Source organism: Myotis davidii, unplaced genomic scaffold (genome assembly GCF_000327345.1).
Source record: "Myotis davidii unplaced genomic scaffold, ASM32734v1 scaffold426, whole genome shotgun sequence".
Classification (NCBI taxonomy): domain Eukaryota; kingdom Metazoa; phylum Chordata; class Mammalia; order Chiroptera; family Vespertilionidae; genus Myotis; species Myotis davidii.
In genome coordinates, this window is record NW_006297287.1 from 798,535 (window position 1) to 811,429 (window position 12,895).

Genomic DNA, 12,895 nt, shown 5'->3' on the forward strand with positions numbered 1-12,895 from the left:
CAGGGGAGGGCAGTTAGGGGCAATCAGGCAGGCAGGCAGAGGCAGTTAGGGGTGATCAGGCAGGTAGGCAGGTGAGCGGTTAGGAGTCAGTGCTCCCAGATTGTGAGAGGGATGTCCGACTGCTGGTTGAGGACATCCAGCAGTTGGACAACCCCCAAGGGATCCCCAATTGGAGAGGGTGCAGGCTGGGCTGAGGGAACTCCCCCACTGTGCAGGCATTTCGTGCACTGGGCCACTAGTATGTAGAAAATAAGTCCTATATGCCTTTTGTTTGTGAAGATGGAGCATATCTGGATTGTTTCCACTTTACAACTATTCATACACATTATGGAATCACTGTGCCCTTTTTATTTACAGACTAAATAATCCCAGTTTCTTTTGTCATTTTTGTTTTGTTTTGGTTTGGTTTGCTAGCATATATGTGAAGCCTGGTGCACATGAAATAGGCATATCCTATGATATACTTTCGTCTAATAAGAATGAGAAGGGAAAAATAACCTTTAACTACGGTTGAACGTCACCAGTTTTTCTCATTTACACTTGGTGTGTATTACTCAGTCTTCTTTTCTATATCCTTATTGTGATTACTGTAGTCAGAAATGGCATGTGGCTCACCAAAGTGATGTTTCTGATCAAATTATAGTAATTTTTTTGGTAGGCTTGATTCATTTTCTGGCAGGTAGAATTCTTCTCAGTTGTCCGAAGGGCTTTTCTCAAGTTGAATTTCTGACAGTAACCAACCCTCTGGGCTGTGGAAGGGTTCAATTGAAAAAGCAGAATGTGACATGCCTTTTATTGTGTGTTACATAGAAGAAAGTCCTGTGTTTCCTTTGTAAGGGCAAACTCTATTCAGCTATACATGATAGTGTGAAACATTTTAATAATTCCAAGTCTCTGTCGAGGTGAGGGACATATTACATGATTAGCTTAAATCTGACTTCAGTTGCTCATTAAAAGAAAAGTATTAAGAACAAGGTGTCAGTTGCAAATAAAGAAAAATGTTAAACTTCTTAGGGAGGAATTTTCTAAGACAGACTCCAAGGATGTGTCATCTAATATTATGTACATGAATATTAGATATTTCAGTTGGATTATGGAGTTGCTTGAATTGAAACATGATGCTTGTGGACGTGATATATCCCCAGTGCAGCCCATCTTTCAGGTGTTTATTATTATTATTATTTTATAACTAAGCAGTTTTCACACAGCAAGATAAACCAATGGAAATTGCAAGGTGCATTTGTTTGTTAGCTATATGAATACGTTCAAAGAGTATTTATTGAGCACCTGCTGTGTCCAGGGTGCAGAGTGGATGAAAGCAAGTATGTGATGCCAGCCCCCATTTCAAGGAATTTGCAGTCTCACTGGGAAGATGTGGCATGCACCTCCCCTACCTGCGGCAAGGCAGAGTCACCTTGTGAGATATGTATGAGATTTTCCCAAGTAAGAGCAGAGAATGCTTCTTATTTATGTTTGGATCTTCAGCACCTTGCAGAGAATAACTGCACAATAGCTATGTGTTGGATTAAATGAAAGTGGTGCATTGATTTAATTTATACATGTGAATTAAAATACAGCTTTCTCACTACCTTTATAATGGGGGCACCTATATAAAATCTCATTTTAAATAATGAGGATGAATAAAGTCTCATCCAGGTCCCTTTGCTATTCCCTGGCTGGATCTGCTCTGCTGACTCAGGTTGGTAACTCCTAGTAGCTTAGCTACAGTTGAAAAAGATAATTCTAACTTGAAGGGCTTGAAGGGAGTGTGGGCCTCTCCTTTCAGCATGCCAGGGTCCTATCAGGAGTTAGCCTCGGTCACAGAGTCCTTCTGGGTACCAAAAAAATCTATTTTGTTTTGTGGATGAAGAACCTTGACATTCACTAAGGCTAAATAATCCTTGTAAGGGTGCATACGAGAGGTGGGGAGTAGGATGGGATAAAAAATATGTTTACATCTGCCTGCCTAGGGCTTCCAATCACTTGAAGAATATAGAGCTAACCACTATCAGGATGAGTGCTTTGTGTGTGTGAGGAAGAGGAATCAGTGAATGGTTGGCAAGGCTATATAACCCACAGAGGCGGTTGTGAGTATCTCTTCAGTGGTAGAATGTACTGCATTGCTAGTTTGGCAATTTGACCAGCTACAAAAAAATTGACAGAGACAGTGAGAGTATCTGCTCACCAGGAAGATATTTCTTTAGCATTTTATAAGCAAGGCCTTCAATCTACTTTGATAGAGTAAAATGAATCTTTTCAGCATACCATTTTCCTCATGGAAAATTTAGCCAGTGGTTATGTAGTGTTTTCTATGATGTGCAAGGCACTATGCTTGGCCCAGTGGGGTGTGCAGCCAATCCTGGGAACTGGCCATACCCCTGAGGACTTTTCATGGATTAATGTGAAAGAAGGAGAAAAAAGAAGGATATTTCAAAGATAAAATTGCATCTGTGGAGTGTTATAGATTAGTAGATTTAGCATGGGAAGGAAGAAATTGGGCTCCCCATAAACCTGCTTGTTTTTTTCTTATAGTTTCCCCAAGATTATTTCTGATTCTGTGTTATATATGCTAGTCTCTTAGACTGGTTATATGTATTCTCTTTAATATAACATCTTCTGTCATGTAGTGTTTTGAAGTCCATGGCTTACAAATCCTCTTCAAGATTCATTAAAAACAACAATAGGCTCTCCTGCAGCCTGGCAATGTGGGCAGATAGGCTTATCTCTGGTTTACTGGTCTGTATAGAACTTTATCCCATTCTCAAATTCTGTGTTTTGAAAACTTGTGATGCTCACAGTCTAAATAAAGTGAGACCCAAATCCTTATAATCTAAGGTAAACAGTTTTGTCCTGGCATGTGTCAGTGAGTGGCGGGGAAATGTACACAGGGACAGAGTTATCCATTGATTTGGCAACAGGGTTGGCAAGCATAAATGTTTGGTAAATGCCTACAAGATAAAAGCATCTGAAATAGCAAAATAGTCAATCAGCCTCAAGAACTGAAAGCTAAGAGATGCTCAAAATAGTATGAAATCATTCATGTTGTGAAGGCTTAAGATGGGAACATAGAATGATGGCAATTTGGTAGGGTGCACGTGTAAGCACCCCTTTCCCCCTAAAGGAAAACATGCATATTTGAATGAAAGTGATAGCAAATGCGAGAGAGAAATGACAGGAAGAGAGGAACAGAGGAAGGGAATTATTCAACTGAAAGGGGAAAAACATTCTCAGCTGTTGTGACTAGACATGTGTTCGGAAATGTCATTTAATTCAAACCAAAGATGAGCCAATTAGAAGAGAGTGGAGGAAACGCCTTGGGAAATAGTGCATACTGCCCCGGAGGTTGAGCCAATTGCAGAGGTGGGAGAAATCTGTACAACTCAGGTTATGCATTCTCTTGGATTTAGAGAAACTTTATTAAAGAGAGCAACAACAAATCGCAGAGCAAGGCAGCAATGCATGATACAGCGAGATTTAATGCTAGGTATAATGTACCATTGTAAGTTCATATGTAGAATATGGAAATGCAAGTCTTTCCTGTTTAAAACAAAAAATCTACTCTTGACTCCCCTTCTACTTACCTCTTTATCTACTTGCCTTCCTTTCAAATTATACCTTCCCCAACTAGTCGGATTTGTCATTCCTCCCCTATCTGGCTTATCCAGCCTGAGTTGTGCCCCCCACTGCTCCAATGTAAATAGTTCTTCCCCAAAGTCACAGATTACTTCCCAGTTGTCAACTCCAATGGGTACTTTCCAGTCTCTTTTTATTATGATGATTAAAAGAAGAATCTTAGTTTATTAGAGGAGCCAAGAATGATTGGCAAAGTTCCCATGATCTTGCCATTTTGATTCTCCCTTTTAAAGCTGCCAAAATAACTACTGAAGATTTAGACAAGCAAAATGGGCAATTTTGGACTAAGTGTAAACTGGAAAAGATTGAAATGTATGGCACTTTGCCAAAGAGAATAGCTCCAAAATCAAGTTGAAATTGGAATATCAGCCTTCGAAATTGAGCAAGACATGGGTAAGTAAAAGGAAATTTAATTAGGATTTATCAGTAGAAAATATAACCATCATTTATGAAAGATCCCGTTTGCTCCACAGGGGTGAAGGGAACGTTGCTCAGTACACAGACGTGTTCCTCCTCCCAGAAGTCTTTGAAGCCTAAAGAAGTTCAAAGGGCGAGTTTTTAAGGAATTCTTAAAGATGAACGTGCACTCAGACACTGGTGCCCGATGAGCACCAAACTCATTGATCCAGAGTGTGGAGAAAATGAAGGATGTGTTTGTAGAATATTCTGATTGGCATCTTTCAAAGACCACTTCAGTCCCCTACCCAGTAATTACTGGTGGGTAGGGTTTCCCAGCTAAATTCAAAGATAACTGTTTACAGACTCTAGGCTTATTTCATATTTACTTTTCCCTTATTTTTTATTTGTTCAGAAACTGTCACTTTAAAAAAATTCAAGAGAGAGGAGAGATGGAAGGGGATAAATATTAGGTCAGTCCTTTTAAAAGAGAAAGGACGCACCGATGCCACCACCACGATCAGGAGCAGACATTTATGAAACACCTGCCCTAGTCCTTTAAGTTGTCTCAAAGGTCAGTGAGAAAGTCTGAGGGCTCAGACATTCTTCAGGGAAATGTGTCTAGAGAAAAAGAATGCATCAGCTCATCTTTAAAAAAGACCCAGGCATCAAGGCATCCCCAAAGCACCCTTTTCATATTCAACAAGTCAAGCAAACTATGGTTAATGATATGCTTGTGTTTGCCGGAGCTGACATTATGGCATTAAGGAAAATTTATGAAATGTTGGAGTTTACATTAGAGTTTTATTTTTGTGCTTTGTGTACACTTGAGTACACTGGATCTCAATGTATAATTTCTACATAATTATTATCTCATTTGTAGGACACTTGTGTTAAATGGTTACCAGAATATCTTGTAATTTTTGTTTGAATATGTTATGTTACTCAATGTAATGTTATTTAATATGTGTGTATGCATCTATATATTTATGTACGTACGCATGTATGGTTCATGTGTGTGCATTTGTGCATGTATGTGTGTGTGTTCTTTAAAATATCAAGTCCTTGATCAGGAAAACAACCTCTACTTATAATTTATAACATATATCCTTTGGGAAATATAATCCAATTTAGGGCCCAGCTTCTCAGTACACATTAGAGCAGAAAGAAAAGTGTCTTTGTTGGCAAGTGGCATTAATATAAATATTGTTATAGTGCAGCTTAATTTATGTTCTGGCTTTTCTTTTCATATGAGTATTATAAGTGCTTTAAGGTCCCAAACCTTGTATTATATTTGGATTCTCTCCATTATGCTGAGCACATTACTGTATATATAGTAGGAGCTAATTTAAGCATTTCTTAAATGAATCATATTAAAGTAAGAAAAAAAACTTTGGAGATCTTATTGAACACAGGTAATTCTTGCTTTGATGATTTAGCATTCCTTTAGGAACTTGGAGTATTCCCAGAAACACTAAGAAAATCAATTACCATCGAATGGCACTGCAAATTGTGTTTATTTAGGGTTTCTGGGGTTTTAGACATACAATAAATGGAATTTTACTATATATAAGAATAGATATGCATGCACATGGATCCATTCAGTCTACGACAATCCTGTGGTAGAATGCAAACAGACTGGCTATGGATGCAAATGGTGCTAGTCCTATGGAGGGACTGATGTCAGACCTGCTGCTAAAGGTTGTGTACTCAGAATACAATGGAGAGAAATTATAGAAGAACCTGGGAGTCTGGCCTGAATCTGGGTGAAATTTAAAGGTCAGAGTTAAAGGAGTCGATTGGTAAAGGATGCAGACTGGCTGTCTACCAGATAGACGCGCGCGCGTGTTTTGTGTGTGTGTGTGTGTGTGTGTGTGTGTGTGTGGCCTGTTTTGATCTCTATGTCCCCAAACCCCACTCCAACTGAATTTTATTTCCTCTCTGCAGGGTTAGCAGATACTACTTTGCCTCAAGTAGCAGATTCTACTTAACTTCCTTTAGAGACTTGTCCAAGTGCCCAGCTCCCTCCTGTTGGTACACTGTGGCTCCTCACCACTTCCCACGCCTGGCAGGCTCCACCTGCAGCCCCTGTCTACCTCTCCAGCTCTCTGGCCTCCTCCCAGACCAGTCTTCCCAGTTGCCAGGTTGCCAGTTATCCAGCCTGGCTTGCCTCCAGGTCCTTGTGCCTATGCCCTGCTCTCTCTGTCGAGGACAGTGGCCCTGCCCCCAAGCCCCTTTATTTTAGTGAGTGCTTTCATAGCACCAGAGCCCTTACCTTAAAAATACAGTCAGTTTTCTTACTATGCAACATGTGCATTTAAAGAATTACCATGTCATGCAAAATGGTACCATAAAACCCACAGGGCTTATGGGAAAATGGGGTAGGAGTACAACATTCAAAACTCACCAGGTGACACATTAAAAAAAAAAAAAAAAGAAGATAGCCCTGGCTGGGTGGTTTAATGGGTTGGAGTGTCATCCCATACACCAAAAAGGTTGCATATTTGATTCCCAGTCAGTCACATACCTAGGTTATGAGTTCAATCCCAGGTATGGGCACTTATGGGAGGCAACTGATCAATGTTTCTCTCTCACATTGATGTTCCTCTCTCTCTCTCTCTCTCTCTCTCTCTCTCTCTCTCTCTCTCGCTCTCGCTCTCGCTCTCGCTGTCGCTCTCGCTTTCTCCCCCCTCCCCACTCCCTAAGATCAATGAAAACATGTCCTCAGGTGAGGAAAAAAGAGGTCAGTATCCAGTACGAAGTGGTAGTATGCTTTTGCACATGTAAAATCATTAATGCGTAAAGACTTCAAAATGCTGTCTTTTCCATTGAAAAAGACATGGCGTTTACTTGTGGAAGTGGGCTTTGGAAAGGCTGTGCCTGTGAGTGGTGAAGTGGTAGAAGGAGGGTTGTCTGAAACACTTTGGAGAGTTGTACCACCAGAAGCGAACTTAGGTCCCTGGAAGAAGGTCCCTGGCCTGTGTCCCACGCGCGTCCCTACATGGCTCTGTTCAGCCGGGTACAGATTTCTGCCTGTTCATCTTCTTACAGATGAAATTACTGTATAAGCAAACACAAAATCCTGTTATGCTCAAATTGTTCCCTCATATATCGACTTCACAATTTTAAACAAGTATTAACACAGAACGGACTGTGCACTGTTGTAAACCTGCACTTGTGCTATTTTCCCTGAATGCCTATATTCCCCATCAGTTTGGGCACTAGAAAGGCAGGGCCTGCACGCTCATCTTTGCAGCCTGTCATCTAGCATGTCGCCTGGTCAGTGGTAGGCACCTGACGAGTGAGCGAATGAATCTTCTTCTCATCTTCCACTTTCTCAGGACCCTCATGCCTGGGGCATACCCTATGAGTGAAAGGTTGATGGCTGACTATGGCTTAGTGTGTTTTTCTACAGAGAGAGCAAAATTTGGGGGTAGTTTCTTAATTAGACACATGGTCCCTGTCTCAGGCAGAATTGAGCTGGAAAATCAGAGCTCTTGCCAGGTTGTTCAATGGAGGGAACTAAAGATGGGCATTCATTCAGAGGGGGCTTTTGAAAGCTAAAAATAACCTGATTGTCTGTCCCTGCATGGATGGATGAAGAAATTGTGGTATGTGTACAAAATGAAATATTATTCCACCTTAGAGAGGGTGATTCTGCCATTGAAACGACATGGATGAACCTGGAAGATAGTACGTTAACTGTCAAATATGTAGAAGCAGAGAGTAGAACCATGGTTACCAGGGGCAGCGAGGTGGGGGAAGTAAGGAGATGGACACAAAGTAACCGTTATGTTGGGTGAATAAGTCTAGAGATCTAATGAGCAGCATGATGACTGTAGTTAATGAGACTGTATTGAATACTGGGAATTTGATGAGGGAGGTTTCAGGTGCTCTCATCAGATACACACAGTAACTGTGAGAAGATATGTTAATTAGCCTGATTGTAGTAATCATTTCACTATGTATATGTACATGAAATAATGATGTTGTACCCCTTAAATATATACAATTTTTACTGAAAACAGAAACAAGCCGTGGTGAAGCAGTTCAGAGCTTGGCTACCGCAGGAAGCTGCTGCCCACTCTGGGGCTGGAGGGACCCCTGTGTGAAGTGGTCTCAACAGAGCCTGGGTAGAACCACCCAGAGGCACCTGCAAGCACAGGAGTCATAGCCATTGATGAAAATGCTGCGTAAGGGGTGTTGGGGGTAAAAAAAATACCCAGTTTCTCCAGTCCTACCCCCATCTCCTGCCAGTGCCTCTCTTGTAAGACTTTAGCCAGCCTGGGCTGGTTTGGCTCAGTGGATAGAACGTTGACCTGGGGACTGAAGGGTCCCAGGTTCGATTCTGGTCAAGGGCACGTGCAAGGGCTTGATTCCCAGTAGGGGGCATGCAGGAGGCAGCCAATCAATGATTCTCTCTTATCACTGATGTTTCTATCTCTCTCTCCTTCTCCCTTCCTCTGGGAAATCAATAAAATATCTTAAAAAAAAAAAAGAATTTAAGCAGAGCCAGTTGGCCAGGGAGTCCTGGAGTGCAGTTTGCAGGAATCAGCTCCCTGCCCCACAGGGCAGAGCAGGGCTGAGGTGGTGAGCAATGGGGCAAATGGTTAGTGTGGACCCAGTGTTTCATCACCTTACCATCTTCTCAATAAATCAGTCTGCTTATGGATCACTTGGTGAAAGGCTTCTCCATCAGTTCATTAAGAGAAATACATAGCGGTTAGGACTTTAATTAATTAGAGTTTCCTTGAGAAAACCTACTGGTTAAGAGATTACTCACATTAACATGTGAAGCGTGTCACAGAGATCCGGCTAACCAGAGGGGAGCAATGTATGTCAGGATGAAATTTTGTTCCTAATGAGTCGATGCGAAATATGCGTTAAAAAGTGAAGTCTCTCTTTAGCTTCAAATCACAACAGCAATACAGTGCCTCTCACCTTTACCCCGAATTATTTTCCTTGCCGTTTTTGGCAATATTGTCCTCCAGAAATTATATTTCCAGCTGCATATTAAAGTATTCTCCAGGGCAAAACCAAAGTAATCAAAATGGTGCTTTTGCAAATAATGATTTCGAGTGCAGATTTTCCCTGAGAATGAGAACACCCTATTTGGGTTGCCTTTTTATTTAGTTCATTCCTTGTATTATTTAGCAGAACAACACCATACACTGCAGAAATGGCTAGGAACATATTTTTTTAGTAAGATATTAAAGGCCCAGGCCAGTGAAGAGATTATACTTACTTTGTAGGCTCCATTCTTTGTTTTTTTGTAAAATATATGAAGAAATTTAAAATGCACGAAGCAGGGGCTTTAAAATTCATTGATAATTCCTCTTTAAAAGGGGGAATTATTATGGAAATAAAAAATGCGATTTAATTTTAATAAATGCTTCTTAAAAATTTCAAAAATTATTGAATTTCTTTCTAACGTTTAGTTCTGAATTTCCAAGGCCTTATAAGCAAGATACGTTTTTTATTCTTAGTCTATAAAATTGCCAGCACGATGAAATATTTGTTAGCCTTTCCTCTGTTAGTAGCTCTGTGAAGTGCAATTTACAAGGCACGTTACCCTGACACCCACTGGCTCTGTAAACGAGGATAAACGACACCAGCTGTATTATATTTAAGCCACATACTTGAAAGTGCAAATAAGTAGATTTTTTTATTATACTCTTGCGTGACAATCTTTATTTTCAGAAGCCTTTCAGCCAAATAGCAGAATTATGGGTTAACTTCCTTGTGTCTGTTTTTGTCCCCCCTCCCCTCCCCCCACCCCCATTCAATTCCGAATATTCTTCTTGCTTTCCCCCCTGGTTGGTACCTGTTGTGGGCAGGTTCCTGGCCCTTGCGGGTCTGTCATGGGCTGAGCTGACATCCTCTGAGATGTGAACCCTTTGCTGGCCTTGGGCATTGCTAGGCCTTCCTCATACTGGCCTCTGCGGAGTATTCCAGTTCCAACCCGCTCTCTCTTGATCAGGGCCTTCCTATCCTCCACCCAGGATCCTCTATCACTGGGGGAGGCCCTTCATGTCTGCTGTCTGACCCTGCCTGTCCCGGCCTTGCCAGTCTTGATCATGAAGGAGGTGCCTGCTGCCTGTTTCATCAGTTCATGCAGAACTCCATGAGGCACGTTAGCTTCTCTGCCGAGTCCCTTGCTGCCATTGTTACCCAGACTTCTACGCCTGGCACCATGGGGCAGTGCAATGTGGGAGCAGGGACCACTTGCCATTGCCCAGGGCCCCAGAAGGAAAGCAGGACATGACTTTGGGGGGACCTATTATTCTCTACCCCATTTCTTAGAAACCCAAACTGTATCTAACCCTTCTGGTTCCCTTTAAATGTTTCATCCTTTTTTTTTTTTTTTTTTTTTTTTTCAAGCATATGAGGCCAATTTTTAAGCCCAAAAGTCAAAGATTTGGGATTTCTGTTTCCTGATTCTCTCATTGCCCCATAAGGCAATTGACAGTTAAGTAGAAGTCCTTGGGATTGAGAGAAAGGGTCTACAATCCCAGGTAAGAAATTCAATGAAGCGTGGGTGAGGGAGCCTCAGTTAACACCCAGTGCACTTTTTAAAAAATGTTTTTTTAAATTGATTTTAGAGAGGAAGAGAGAGGAACAGAGCAATAGAAACACCAACGATGGGAGAATCATTGATCAGCTGCCTCCGGCACAACGCTCACTGGGATCGAGCCCACAACCCAAGCACGTGCCCTGACCAAGAATTGAACTGTGGTGACCTCCTGGTTCAAAGGTCAACGCCCAACAACTGACCCATACTGGCTGGGCCTCAGTGTACTTTTTTAAACTTTATTTTTATTGTTGACGCTATTAGAGATGTCCCCATTTCCCTCCCCTTTGCCCACCTTACACTCCCCCCCCTGACCCCCGCCCTCATCCTTCCTTCCCTCTGGCCATCACCACACTGATCTCCATGTCTATGGGTTATGGGGGTTTTGGTTAATTTCTTCACCTTCTTTGATCCAGTCCTTCCTCCCACCCCACTCCTCTGATAGCTAACAGTCTCTTCCACATATCCAAGCCCCTGTTTCTATTTCATGGTGATTAGATTCCACATATAGGTGAGATCATATGGTATTTGTCTTTCTCTGGCTGGCTTATTTCACTTAGTATAATGTTCTCCAGGTCCCCCCATGCTGTTGCATGTAGTATTCCATTGTGTAAATGTACCACAGCTTTTTTATTCACTTGGGGCTATTTCCAGATCTTGGCTACTGTGTATAAAGCTGCTAAGAAGATAGGGGTACATATAGTCTTTGAATTAGTGCTTTGGATTTCTTTGGATATATTCACAGAAGTGAGATCTCTGGTTCAGAAGGCAGTTCCATTTTAATTTTTTTGTGTGTAAACTTCATAATGCTTCCCATAGTGGCTACACCAATCAATATATCCACCAACAGTGCACAAGAGTTCCCTTTCTCCACATCCTGGCTAGCACTTGCTGTTTATTGATTTATTGGTAGTAGCCATTCTGACAGGTATGAGATGATATCTCATTGTAGTTTTAATTTGCATCTCTCTGCTGATTAGTGAGTTTGAGCATTTTTTCATATGTTTATTGGCCATCTGTATGTCCTCTTTGGAGAAGTGTCTAGGTCAGGGGTGGGCAAACTTTTTGACTCGAGGGCCACAATGGGTTCTTAAACTGGACCGGAGGGCCGGAACAAAAGCATGGATGGAGTGTTTGTGTGAACTAATATAAATTCAAAGTAAACATCATTACATAAAAGTGTACAGTCTTTTTTTTCAATAGTTTTATTCATTTCAAACGGGCCGTAGTTTGCCCACGGCTGGTCTAGGTCCTTTGGCCATTTTTAATTGGATTATTTGTCTTCTTGTTGTTGAGTTACATAAGTTCTTTTTTTTAAAAAATATATTTTATTGAATTTTTACAGAGAGGAAGGGAGAGAGATAGAGAGTTAGAAACATCGATGAGAGAGAAACATCGACCAGCTGCCTCCTGCACATCTCCCACTGGGGATGTGCCTGCAACCCAGGTACATGCCCTTGACCGGAATCGAACCTGGGACCTTTCAGTCCGCAGGCCGATGCTCTATCCACCGAGCCAAACCAGTTTCAGCGAGTTACATAAGTTCTTTATATATCTTGGAAATTAACCCCTTATCAGATGGATCATTGACAAATATGTTCTCCTATACAGTGGATTCCATTTTCATTTTGTTGATTTTTTTCTTTTGCTGTGCAGAAGCTTTTTAATATAGTCCCATTTATTTATTTTTTCTTTGTTTACCTTTTACTAGGAGATATATTGACCAAAATTTGGCATATTTCACAGATCTAGAACAAATATTCCAAAAATTTATGTGAAACCAATAAAGACCCTGAATAACCTCAGCAATCTTGAGAAAGAAGAGCAAACTTGTAGGTATGGCAATACCAGATATCAAAATATACTGCAAAGCCATTGCCATCAAAACAGCCTGCTACTGGAATAAGAACATGCATATAGATCAGTAGAATAGAACAGAGAGCCCAGAAATAAATAGATGTCTTTATAGTCAATTAATATATGACAAAGGAGGGAAAAGTGTACAAGGGAGTAAAGACATACTCTTCAATAAATAGTGTTGAGAAAATTGGATAGGTACATGCAAAAAATGAAACTGGACCACCAACCTACACCATACCCAAGAATAAACTCAAAATGGTTAAACAACTTTAAGTTGTGAAACCATAAAGATGGTAGAAGAAAACATAGACAGTAAAATCTCAGACATATCCCATAGCAATATTTTTGCCTAAAGATCTCCCAATGCACTTTCTTAAAGCATACTATGTTACTCTTGGGAGCCTATTTTCCCACCTGTGAAAGGAGAATTATAAT